This window comes from Alligator sinensis, unplaced genomic scaffold (genome assembly GCF_000455745.1).
Source record: "Alligator sinensis unplaced genomic scaffold, ASM45574v1 scaffold428_1, whole genome shotgun sequence".
NCBI lineage: Eukaryota > Metazoa > Chordata > Crocodylia > Alligatoridae > Alligator > Alligator sinensis.
Genome location: NW_005841919.1, coordinates 3023572 through 3037428, shown reverse-complemented (window position 1 = coordinate 3037428; position 13857 = coordinate 3023572). Strand labels below are relative to the sequence as shown.

General features: G+C 42.6%; 1 protein-coding gene across 12 annotated transcripts in view; it reads right to left on the bottom strand.

Moving 5' to 3' along the window:
• The window catches only part of PLEKHG4B (pleckstrin homology and RhoGEF domain containing G4B), a 234881-nt gene that overhangs the window by 188881 nt on the left and 32143 nt on the right, over positions 1-13857 (bottom strand). For 2 of the 12 annotated variants that reach the window (XM_025198275.1, XM_025198274.1), the window contains exons 3-5: positions 9350-9416; positions 3047-3113; positions 815-893 (exon numbers count right to left, since the gene is read on the bottom strand). The exons of 8 other annotated variants lie outside the window; for them this stretch is intronic. The gene's annotated coding sequence lies outside the window, so the exon portion shown is untranslated. The remainder of the gene's footprint in view (positions 1-814; positions 894-3046; positions 3114-9349; positions 9417-13857) is intronic. 2 more of the 12 variants (XM_025198278.1, XM_025198276.1) reach the window with 1 other exon arrangement.

Below are 13857 nucleotides of genomic sequence, written 5' to 3'. Positions count from 1 at the left end.
GCTTGTTAGCCGTATAAAATTCTGTGCGACTTCCGCCCAAGTCGGAGAACTTTGAGCACGCTGCAGGGTGACTTTGAAGATTCCTGACTTGTGGCTGAGCTGATCGATAGCCTGATCAACTATCGATTTTTCTCCCCGTCGCTGAGCGCCATCCCTCGACGTACCCTTTTTCCTGCACGCCTAGTTCGTTTACGGACTCGCTGGCCTGAGTCTTGCCAGCTGGAGCAACTTGTGTAATTATTTAAGCGATCGGACCACCTGCGTCGCGGCTACTAGCGGCGTAAGTAAAGCCCTTTTGCAACCAATACGTTTTGTCTGCCTCTCCATTCACCAGCCCGCCCAATAACCGAGCAATTTCTAGATCACCTCAAGTCGGCTCCGGCCGTCTAAGACACTTCCAAATGGTTAAACTATGAAAGAACTAGTCATTGGACTGAACTAGCTGAACTAACTGAAAACAAGAAGATATTCTCTGTAGGTGAGACTACTGATGTCGCAAGCTGGTTTAGCATTTCAATAAATAGTATGTAGTTCTAGTGACTTCCACTAGTTAAGTCATTTGACTTCCTTTAAAATTACTGCAAGCATGTATAGTTTAAGACGTCAAAGACATTTTACATTAAATAAAAAATATTATGCTAACTTCAGGCTTGATATTGGTTGTCAGCATTTCAAATTATTCTTAATAGGTATTTTTTAAATAAAGATGTATTTTCAATTAAACCTTTAAAAAGTCTGATTTCAGAAAAAATCATTTTTTTTTAAAATATTGTTTTGAAGCCTCGATTTTCATCTATCTTGAGCCAAAGAATACCTGGAAGTCTCAGCACTGAGCACCAGAAATGCTGGTTACGCATGCCAACAACATCAAGTCAAACAGCACTGGGAGCAACCTGGTAAAATAATAAGGACACACATACACAAATTTATATTTAAATAATGAAGGAAAATTTAACATAAAATCCATACTTTTGCAACAAACTAGCTAAGTGCTTACACCCCAAAGAGTCAGGAAATTCACAACGTGGCAAAAAAAACGGTGGAGACTTCCTTCCCTTGGGCCTCTGCTAGTGGGAAATGGTGATCAGATCTTTGACTAGGATCCAAAATGTGTGGCTCAGTTTCATTGCCAATAAGGTAAGGCAGCGACTTGGATTTCTCACTCACAGACGTGTGTTAGAACCATAACTGCATGCACCAATACCCAGGCTGTGAGTCTGGTTACAGAAGGTTAAACAAGGCTACTCATCTGCTTATCCTCCCCTTCAGGTCAAGTGGGAGGAAACAGGCAGGGCTTTGAGCTTCATTCTCCTTCTTTCAGCCCAGAATAGCTAAGCTAGCAGCAGGGCTGGTGGGACAGTGCATGATTTACTGCTGGTATAGGCCTGTAGTAAATTATTACCCCAGGAGAGAGGAGGAAGAAGAGAAGGAAGTGCACCTTGGAGGTGTGACACTGAATCAGTGCCTTCTGACACTGTGCCTGGATAGAGATATCCCTTCCTCAGAGTTGTGTCTACAGTCACAACCTGGTTCTTAAATAGGAATTTGATTTTGATTTTGACAAAGGACTATCCTACCCTGAACAATGCACTGACTGAAACAAAAAGAATATGCATTTTAAGTAGTCTGAATATTTTAAAAGGCATGGGTGAAAGGACCAGGTGTATCCAAAAATAAATGCAGTATGCTTTTGGAGGGAACTCCATTATGCTAGTGGTGATCTGGTTTACTAAATTATTAGCATCCCAGATATCTCTATTTACTGTTGTCCTAATTATTTCAGATTACCCTTAGTGTTTTTTCCCTGTAGGTTTCTGGGCTGGTTCTGGCTTTCCAGGGTGATGGCGTCATGTGATTCTGCTTCAGTTCAGTCTGAGATTCAGAAGATTGCATTTTTAACAACAGCTTTCAGAATTGGAAAATTAAAAAGGGCAAACAACTCTCACTTAGGTCTCCAAAAGACAAGTCACCTTTAAAAAAATTCTAGGTAATTTCTATCCTATTGTCCATACATAACTACGGTGGTTTTATTTTCAACCCATTTTGTAAAAGAAAAAGAATGCCAAACATCAAGAAAAGTATAAATGCACATATATGCTCTCTCTCACACACACACACACACACACCCACACACACACACACACACAGAAATATACCACCTTTGAAAAATATGCAAAGTCTGTAAGTTATTCTAAAACAGTCTCTCTCTGCATATGTAGAATTCACATATGTAAAGTACATAAACCCATATTGCCATCTGACAAAAAATTCTATTTCTACACTTTCATTTTTAGACAGAGAAATGTATTTATATTCAGTGCTTATTTCTCCACAGTTGTCATGGAATATCCTGGAGTGAAAAGACCAAATAAAGATTGCTCACAAAATGAATCCAGCAAGACCAAAAATTATTGCTTTATTCACAGTGTGATTTACATAATGAAGTGAATGGTATTTACTCCTATTTTTATTATCGTCTGTCAGTTGTATGACTAGAACCCCCTTATGGACATCTCAGAAAGTAGGCTGAGGGCTGTCTGGAGAGAAAGGAGACCAAATGACTTTTGTCTTTCTAAGAGGTGGTGACAGTTGATATTTTCTGGGGTGATAAAAAAGGATATGTATTTAAAGAACCACAAGGTGTTTTTTTTTTCAAAGGTAGTGGCAATTTTTCTCTCTCTCCATATTCTCTGAGGTGCTGTTGGCTTCAGATCTATAAACTAGAAATCAAGGAGCTAGATCATTTCCCATCTCTGCAGTTCCCAGGCTTACTAAAAAGTGTGTGTGTGTGTGTGTGTGTGTGTGTGTGTGTGTGTGTGTGTGTTTGGGGGGTGGGGGGAAGCAAACAACAACAAAAAACCTCACCCTGTACTCACTCATATATTTATCAAGCATCTGTCACCAGCAAGGCAGGCGAAAGAGTATTTTCTCTTTTCATTCCTAGGCATGTTTTCATTTCAGAAATATATAAAGTACAATAAATATGAAAAAAAATAACTGCATAACCCTGAATGTATTCAATTGTTATAACACAGATGCATCTTACCTTTAAAACCCAGCTGCATGCTTTCCTTTATAAACTGTCTGAATAGGATTTTCTTTATGACCTCAGGCTGAACAAAACAAAACAAAATAAAAAATCCTAGACAGACACAAATGACTAAGGTTGGACAGTGATGCCTACCAGGAAGGCTCTCAAATAATCAGAAGCAGATTCCTCTTAGGCACTCAAAAATATTTTCCAAACATACCAAACCTATTGCTAATATAGCCTTTTATTCTGGCATGGGACGGCTTTACTTTTTTTCTGTGATTTTTTTTTTTTTTTTTTTTTTTTTACCTCCTCCCTTTTTCCCCCCTCTCCCATCCCACAACCCACAAAGAACAGAGGAAATCTACTGGGCTGACCAGATTTGAAACAAATTGGCAGAATGGATGACACAGAACTTACCTGACAGCTACACCAGGTGCATTCTTATCTAAAAGGCAAACATACTTGCTGCAGTCACAGGGCTCCAATTAAAAAACTTCTAGGATTTAACACCTGCTACTTCTGAAATTGATTTTTATGAATATTATGTTTTTATGTAGAAAGGTGGTAAAATGTAAAGGATTCAGAGTGAACTGTAACCTATAAATCCCTTTATTTAGAATACATCTGAGTGGTTTACCATGGCCTTTTTCTGCAAGACATGTTCAGGCTTATTCAGGCAAAAATCAGGCTGAAGCTAAGTGAGATTTTCCTGAACAAGATCCACAGAACAGAGACTAATGAAAACAGAAGCTTCACAAGTATGAAAAAAATTGATCCCAAATACAGCAGATGAACTATGCAATCTTATCAAATGCCATATTCTAGGGGTTGGCAACCTATGGCTCATGGATCACGTCCAACCCGTGGACATGGGGCTTCAGCAGCAGTCCCTTCCTCCCATGCCGCTGCAGGGAAAAGCAGTGGTAAGTGGCTGGAGTGGATCCTAGCACCTGCCCACATACCTCAGACCCAAACTAACTTATTCTGGCCTACAGCCTAAAAGGGTTGCCAACCACTGCCATATTCCATTAAAAACAACCATACAAAAATGTCTATAATATTTATCCGCTGCTGATTTTTCATAAGGTACATGATAAGTGGTATGCATTTTCCTTAGATATTTCCTGTATATTTTCTTAGCTATTTCCTTGCCCGGTTTTCCTGAAATTGCTCTAATACTCAGCCGTTAGAGAAAGCTCTTCATTCTCAAACTGCTTTACAGCTCTAAAATTAATTGGTCAAATCAACTGCCTGGATGACTGGTTTCTACTGACAGCAAATGAAGTCATCCCAAGCCAGCGGGCATAAAGTTCCATGTGCTGATGCCCTCGGGATCAAGTACTGTGTTAGTAAATGGGAAGGACAACTTGAACCCATCCTCTCCAAGACCACTGCCACTAACAAATTCACAAATAAACACCTTTGAGGAGAACTCTGATAGGAGAAAGATTCCTACAAGCTCTCTGAGTCAGTCCATAAAGTGACCCAGCTTAAAAGCAGACACAACTATGCCCCCAATCCCAACAGATTCGCTCGGTCTCAGTGCCACTCCAGGACCCCTACCATCACCTTCCTGCTTGGATCCACTAGCATCAGGCTTCCAAGTTTTGTACTGATTACAGCTGCTCCAAGTGCAAAAAAGCTGCATCAGCAGGCAGCAGAGCAGTATCGCTCACTGTCCTTTGTGCCTTATCCCTGCAGGGCACAACACAATTTCTTCTACCCGCGATCTCAACTTCAAAGAAATCTCTGTTAGCTTTAAAGACAAAGAAGAAAAGGTACTGGGGGTGCTCCTTTTGTGCGATGCAAGTGTAAGTGTGAGAGAGAGAAAATCATCAATATATGAGAATCTAGTTCAATTATTTAACTACAGAAAGTTGTAAAACATTTTTCCCTTTTATTTATTCATAGCTTGGATTTACGAGTGTGTGTTCCTAGCATAATGAAGGCGCAACTGCACTGCGGGGAGGCACATCCATTACTAGCTTGAAATCAGCATGCATTAGCTAATAACCAGAACAGATACCCAGGGTGTCCAAGAATTTTGTACAATTTGTGCCCCTGCATCTTCAGTACTGGGGCCACTCCTACTGGCTAAATCAAAGTTAGCCCAGGATTGCCCATCCAACCTACAATCACACCTTCAATTTACTAGGTAGACAGATTATAAGCAGGGCACAAGCAAGGGGAGACAGAGCAGATACTCAAATCAGATGTTTTGCTGCCAGCTCTCTATAATCAAGTTTTCCCCTGCCTAGTAAATTCAGCTCTAACTTTCATCCAGAAATTGGACTAGTGCCAAGAGCTAAAAGCCAGGGTTCTGTGGTAATCAGAGCTGGGCTTTGCCCTTCTCATCCACGGCTTGTATCCTGACTTCCCTGTCCTGTAAACCAGATAGGCTGCCATCTTCCAGACTCGGACAAAGTGCTAGTCTTCTACTGTGGAGGTAGCAATGGGTTCAGTGCCTGCCAGTCCTACATCCTTGTGTTCCAGATTCCAATAAAGCCTGTGTATTTTTTTTCTCCCAAATCAATGTAATTTTAGGATTCCTAGCTTTTCAGACATCATTGGTGGAGGCCCAGTAGGCCTACCTATTTCAAATTTCACATCCTCTGATTTTCATGTTGATCTCTGCAGCATATTACTCAAACAGGCACATTACAGAAGAAAAGATTGGCAAGTGGCAACATTGTTTCTTTGTAAATATAAGCACTTTCTTCCATGAGTAAGATATTGACCCTTCTTGCTCTCATATGAAACACCTACTGTCAGTGGCAGTTTTGCCCAAACTAGAAATCAAGAATCCAGATCTGTCATGGGAATCATATTATCCATCACTTCCATGCTATACACATCTATGTAACATGACTGCCAAGTGGGTGTACAATGGTATCTGCTTCCAAATGGTGGCCCTAGCCATCCAATTTCCACAGCTGTAAATAACCACACAGAAATGCAAAAATTGACAACCCAGCCATCTGTGGTTTCTGAAACAGGTTGCCCTTAGTATATAAGGAAAGTTGGAGCATTTGTCATATTTCTTTCATTTTCATTGAGTCAGAAGTCTGAGTTGCCACAGGTTCACAGTGTTCTGTCCTCACTGACATCCATCTGCACAAAGAGCATGACAGTTCAAGAAGTTGAGACATGGAGCCCTCCTCTTCCATTGGGGACACTGAAGTCCCAACAGAAGCTAAGGACACGCCAGAGAACTGGGGCCAAAGTTTGAACTTTTAAACCCAAACCCCAAGAAATGTCAACTGGATTTAATCAAAACTTCCTCCTACAATTCAAGTTTGGAGCTGAAACCTAAAAGAAGTTTCAGCTCCACATTTAATTTTTTTAAAGAACAAATAAAAGGAGGTTTTTTAGAATGCAGGGTCTTCTTCCTCCTTCAGAGCAGCACTCATAGCTGCTACTACCACACTGTTTGCTAATTATGCTTTTTCTAGGTTTATTTTCTGTTCATTTTTCACAACTGCATTTCCATTATTGGCACATCACACTGTGCTTTTTCAAAACACAGAGAAAATACTGCTTACAGACACACCCAAACAGGCTACCTCTGCCTAAAGGGCAAATTCCTATCTTTAATGCATTCTTGTCTGCTGGCAATTGTCAAGAGTTAAAGCCTATAATTACCTTGTCATTTCTTCATGGGATTCTTGTAATCGGACATGAAAACCAAAGAACATCCTCATAAGAATATACGGTATTAGTAATTCACTATTCTGCAGCCCCAAACACCAGATGTAACTGATAAATGAGCTCTCCATATTCTCTTTCCTATCTGTGGTTCATCTTTAATCACACCTCCAAATGACATAGTTTAAAGAATATATTTTTATAAGAATAAACTGGATTGACTCTTCCTGATTTATTTTGTTTGCATTAAAAATGCTTTTAAAGAATGAACAAGTTGCAACAGTATCACTTCTAAACATAGTTTTAGGCCTGCATATTCTGAATTGAGTAAAATCTGAGCATATTATTTTAAAGCAGCTAAGTGGTGTAGGCACTGGTTTATTATTACGGTGGGCTTGCTAGAAATGTTTCAGTTGTGTGACTGTAAATCTATTCAGAAGATCCCCCAGCTGAGTTGTTGCTCATGTGCTGTTTTTGACATATGAAAAAGTAATTACTTTTTTCGTATGTGAGGTAGTAAGTATATTTGCCGTAACTGCCATCAGGTACTTTTTATTCTCTTCTTTTTTTTAACTAAAAGTAGTTTGGGGGCTTGTCAGTTTTGATGGTTCCAGGTACATCTTCTTGCCACTTTCAGAAATTTTCTTCCAAAGATATTTTGCATTTTAGCTACTGGACAAACAGCCTCCCTTTCAAATAACTTTTTTGGTCTTCTGTTGCAACAGTCTTTGTCAAGATGTTTTGTTCATAATGAAATTTACGGAGGTGGCATTTTATAATAACAACAGGTCGGGTTTATTTTTTTTAAACAACAAATGTAGTAACGGTTATAGAGTGCAGAACCAAGGTATCTTTACTGTGAAATAAATTAACTCTGTAGTAAAAGTGGAGTGAACAAGACACAACCTTGCACCAGATTAACTCATGCCATTCTATGCTATGTTCACTCTCAGAAAGGAGGAGTCACCATCTACCAGTTTAAGTTATACCACTGTACCCATTATTCAGCTGGTTAGCTCAATCCAGGAGGACTGTGCAATCGGCAGCCTACAGATGGACCAAAACAGATTAAGGAGTTTCATGACACCACTCTGAAGTTGGGGAGTATTTCTGCCATTTAGTAGAGAAGGGGAATAAAGAACATAAGGATACCACTTGCTGTGGTCCACAGAGCAAGAAGGAACCCCAAGAAAGCCTTAACAATAGCTGGCTGAACTCCGGGTGTACTGACTGCAAGTCCCACAATCTGCCTGCACATAATATTCCCTTTCAACAAACTCAGGCTCCATGAGCAAAAGTGAAAGGTAGTGTGACCTCTATAAAATCAGAGTGGAGTATTCATTGACTTTCAAGCCAATAAACATAAAAAAGGATTCATAACATGACTTTTACCTAGACAAAAAAGGAAATCCATGCTTACAACAAAAATAAATATACCCTTCAAACTGGCATGTTAATTTACACAGCAAGAGAGAGTTACATATCCTATGTAGCATATGGCATTTTAGCCTTTTCAAAGAAAAAACATTTATTTCAACAAACACTATTAATATTATTTTAGACTACACTTACATGCTGCACTTAAAAACACACATATATATACTTTTGCACTTAAACACGCATAATTTCAGGGAAGTTATAACGTGAAATGGATGCAAGAGAGTACAGAGCCACATGCACTTAAAACACATTGCTTAAAAAAGCTATATTAAAACCACCATCAAATCTATTTCCTTTGTTTTCCTAATCTTTATTTAATCTTCCATTAATTGCCTCCAGACATGGTTTTTAAAAGTTTTTGATTACAGATATACTGTCTTTCTGTTTGTAAATCAAATGGTGAATTCTTTTTAAATGAAAATTGTTTATAACTTACCTAAAAATGTAAGCATAAATATACTTAATTTCTGCCATTTTCCCCCAGCTTAATAACAGATTTAATTACAGAAAGCAATTTAGACTCCTTCATTTCTAAAACACTAACTGACAACTACAACATGGAGTCAAATATTTTAACAAAAGCAGCACATAATAAGTCTTTGTTCTACAACTGAGCATAGCTTGAATCTGTTGTGGGCCATAATGTTAAAAAGAATTAGCCAGTGTGTATTTATGTCTGGCAAGCACAACAGCATTTTTTGTGAAACAAATGCAAGTAGGTCAAACAATACAGCCAAAAGTAATTCAGGTTCCTTTTTAACGTTTGCCTTTGCATAATCTTCTATGCTGTTTTATCAAGCCCATAATAAAGATCAACCTGCTGAAAAGTATTTTCAAAAGGCTGATTCCACAGACACCTTCAAAAGGTTGTCGAGGGCTTAAAGGGTTCCTAATGTTCTATGGTCTTCTTACCTGCTCAGTATGCATATAAGAATGAGGGGGCCACTGTGCTTTTCAAGACAAGATCTAGCAATGGTGTAATTAGGCATAATTCCACTGAATTTATGCAGATCTAATAGTCTACTGCCACCTGAGAATGTCCCGATTTTTTAAAATCTGATTTTACAACTGAGCACCCACAATCATAGATGTACATTAAGTGAATGGTATTTCCTGTTACACACCTTAGCAACTATGTAGAAGGCAGATATCCAAAAAACAGAAGAAGAAAAAGATATTTATATATTGATGCCATGCTGGGAAACTCCAAGCTAAAATTCAGATTCTTACCGCTGAAGAGAAGTGGACTGTCTGGTGAAGTTTCCCTTTTCATTGAAATTGAGTTCTCAACCTAAAGCTAAAAGATGTGCACAGGTTAAGGTTTGATCCTCCACAAGGGCAACTCAAATTCACACAACTTAGCACTTTGCAGGACAACACTTGAACATTTACATTTGAAAGACTGGTAAGCAAAGTATCATATTTAGAGACATCCCATCATATCAGAGTTAATGCAACCCTTTGAATACTGGGCAAGTCTGAAGACATGAAAAAAATGAAGCATGAGAAGAGTATGTGGGCACTGAGATTCCAGAAACCTTCATGTCAGTCATGTGAAGACAACTCAGATTAGCATAGTAGTCTTAGCTATGGACACATTAAATCAATACTGTCACAAGAAGCTTCGTGTATATAGGCAATTCAGAGTCATTAGGTTTGACAATTAATGGTATCCAGGACAAGCAATGGAATAGGATAGCTGACAGGACAAAGTCCAAGCAATTTTTTTTTTCCTCATGTGACGGGCTGACTGGCAGTGACTTACCCCAGGGGTTTTTAAAGGGCAAAAGATGATTGAAGGATTTGGGATTCCCTTTCCTCACCAATCTGGTAATGATTTGGCCCAGGGGTTTTGAAAGGGTAAAAGATGATTGGAGGACTTGGGATTCCCTTTCCTCACCAATCAGGCCCCAGAGACTCACCCTCCATGTCCCCTGATTGGCCCCTTGGGTCACTTGGAGGGGGATAAAAGGGGCAGCACGGCTGACTCAGGAGAGACCAGCAAGGGACCAGCGGGGCGGGAGCAGTTGCCCCAGAAGAGCCTGAAAGAGTGAGACCTGCAGGCCGCATTTGGACCCTCAGCAGCATGGCGTGCGGCCAGCAGGTGAGGCTCCCTGCTGGGCTCCAGGATCCCCTACGAGAAGCTGTGGCCAGCAGGAGAGGCTCCCGCTCCAGCAAGGATCTGAGCAGTGACCTAAGAGGTTCCCAGCTCTGCCTCCAGCTCCTCCAATAAGAGGCCAGGCAGCTCGACATCAGGCCAGGGCTCCTGGAAGGTCAAGACCCCTAGCAGCTTGGTATAGTACCAGTGCTGGTAGCTGTGTGGTACAGCTTCTACCTACCATGTGCGAGATCCGACTTCAAATCCCAGATGTGGTGACTTGGGGTGAGTGAGTTAACAGGGGGGGAAATTCTTCTTGCAGTGGAAAGGAGGCATTTTTTCCCCCTTTGTCCCCCTCTAGGTACCTAGGCCCTATATTCCTTGTCATTTGACATTTTGTATTTCATGCCTTTTATATTTCATCAACCAGTGTAGTTTGTTCTGCTGTTTATGTTTTACATTTTGGTTAACCCTGTCTTTTGTCAACTAGATGAATATGTCTATGATTGTAAGCGTCTAACCTTTGTTGAATCCTGCCCCCTCGAGGCATTGTAGTGTCCCCTATGCCCCCTGGTTTATACTGGTTATGCTCCCAGTATTCTCTCACTAAAAGGTATATGGTTAAGTCCCCACTGGTGGTCTGGCTCTGCTCTATAGGGGGAGGAGAGTCCCTACACCTCCCACAGTGCTTGTGCACCTGCTTTGATCCCTTCAACTGGAGAGGGGGTACCCCTTGGAGTACTGCCCGGGTTACACTCACTTTGAAATTTCATTTCAAACGACAAGAAATTCTAGTGTTGCTATGCTTCCTGTGGGTCCGAGTACTGGGAATGGTGATGTATGGGATGAAGCCATACAAATACAGCAATTGCAAGGAGCTGCCAAATTTATTCCTCCGCAAAATTTGGAGGCCCAACATTTAAAAAGCCATCATTTGGAAAGAGCAAATGTGAAGTTAAACCAGTGTGAGAACTGCTGAACTAAGAAAGTCCAGAGGATTTAAAGAATGGAAGAGGAAAATAAAGAGTTAAGCAAAGTATATCTGAGAAAGGGAAAGAAGTGCAGCTGGTAAGGTGAAAGTGTCACCACCACAGGAAATAGATATTCATGGCTTAAACATGGGCAGGGAGCAAGCAAGTGCTGCTGAGATCGGCAAAACAACTGGGAACTGGACAGCAAGGAGTCCCTGCGAGCTGCCTCATGAGCTTATTAATTTTTTCTCTAAATAAACACTGGCTTTGACTCAGCTTTTATTAGAATCCCCAATGGCTTTACTATACACAAAAGAAGGTCTTCACTCTATTTTATCTTGTTTATTTTACCAATAGAGGGGTTGAGGCCATGAGAGAATTATTTTTAGTGCTGGGCATCAGCATTAGTAATCTTTTAAAATCTGATCTCTCCACTCCCAGTTGTGTGCCGTAGCCAGATATCTTGCTATTATAGCATTTCTCTACTCCAAGTATTTACATATTCTAGAGCAGGGGTTTTCAACCTTTTTGAATCAGTGTACCCCTGGCAGCCAGACAGGGAACAGTGTACCCTCAGCAGCCAGACTCAGAGCACAGGGGGAGAAGGGGAGGGCAGGGGGGGAAATGGCATGTGTCCAAAGTGGCAGCCACTGCCATGTACAACGTTCCCCTGCCCCCGCGTCTGGGCGGGTGGATGGTGCCTGTGTGGCAGCACTCCGTCCCTGTGTACCCCCTAGGGCAGGGACAGGCAATTATTTCGGGTGGAGGGCCGCTTACCCAGTTTTGGCAAGCTGTCAAGGGCTGCATGGATAGCCCCACCCCTTGACAGGTGCCTTGCCCCCGGTCACCATTTTGGGACCAGTGTCCCAATGTCTTGGGACCAATGTCCCAGGGTCAGTGCCAGCGGGGCCCAGGCTGGTAGGGGTCTGTGAAGCCAGGCTGGGCTGCACCAGCAGGGAGAACAGGGAGCTGGCCCAGCTCCACAGAGCCCCTACAGGCCGGGATCCTGTACTCCTGTCGCCCTGCTCAGCCCCACCAGCACTGGCCCCAGGACAGCAGTGTGGGCCCCACGCTCCCGCTGCCTCCTGCGCCCACTCACTCCCAGTGTCCCCCCAGCCCCACAGTACAGGCAGAGGGGCAGTGCGCAGCCCCGAGCCTGCGCTTGCCAGCAGAGAACAAACTGGTGCTGAGTGTGGGGAAAAGCGGCCATTTCCCTGCCCCGTGGCCGGCATACTGCAGCCACTCACAGCCTGCGTGGGGCTGTCCTGAGCAGGCACAGGCAGCCCCATGTGGGCTGCAAGTGGCTGCAGCGCAGGGCACCGGCCACGTGGTGAGTGAGGGGCTGCTTTTCCCATGCTCGGGCCGCGGCCACCGCCAGCTGCAGCCCCCACCCCCGCTTGCCACACCAGACAGTGTTTGCTGCTGCTGCCTGCAGCGGGGCCAGGTTGGCTGCAGCAGGCTGCGGTGCAGGTGTCACTGCCACCTCTGTGCTGCCCACCTTGGGAACTCCGGGTGGGGAGCAGCAGCAAACACTGCTAGGTGCAGCAAGCGGGGGAGGGGGGGGCTGCAGCTGATGCCACTGGGGCACAGCCCTGACAGGCAAGCCCGGAGTCGGCACGGGGCCCATGCCGGCCAGGCTGGCAGTGGGGGCAGGTTACAAGCTGGTGCTGAGCATGGGGAAAAGCGGCCCCTCCCCCAGTCCGTGGCCAGCACCCCATGCTGCAGCTGTGAAGTGACTATCTTAAAAATTAGTCTAATTTTTTAAATACACACCCTTTCTCTGAGATATTTATGATACTTTACAACCTGCATGACATTTAACACACCAGGTAACTTGCCTTTTCCCTGAAAACCTTCATTCCTTCACTTTTCCCTCTCCTCCCCCACCTTCCCTCCTATCTCTACCCTTTGTCTGCCAAACTTCCTCTCATTTGCATCTTCACAGACATCTCTTTACCCTAGCTTCTTTTCTACCTTAGAGATCTCAGCACAGCAGCAGAGTCTCCCTATGCCCGAGGAAGGGTGTTTGTGCCCAAAAGCTTGTAAAGAAGTTTTTTCCAACTATTTAGTTGGTCTGATAAAAGATATCACATCTACCCAAAGAACCTTGACTTCCGACATCCCTTCTCTAAACTTTACTTCTCACATGCTTAGATGTGACATTTAAGCACAAGGTAACAAGTGTTACATTTGGTCTATAAAAAAATGCTGATAAATACACATAGGACCAAATTCTGCTTTCAGATACACCTATGGGAGTTCAAATCCATGGAGGTTGCACAGGTGTGACTGAAGACGACTGAAATCTGATACTAAGAGCACTTTGCCAACTTCTGGTTTCATTCACCAAACTTCTGGTTTTCATTCACCAACAGCCCCAACTTGTGCATCAAAGTGTAATATTAATCAATCAGATTCTTCCAGCCTCACATCTGTTTAGTTTCTCCTTTCTTGCCTCCACTGTTAAACTGAAATGACAAGATTTAACTATCCAGCAGGAATCACTGATGTGGCATTGGTTAATCTCACAGCTGTCTATCTTCAGAACAACTTACAGTTATATGCTGCACCATCAAATGACCTCTGAGCCATACACTGCGCAGGCTATGTATAGGCAGAGGGAGAAAATATAACTTGGGCCACCCTTTTCCCCTCCCCCCCCCCCCCCC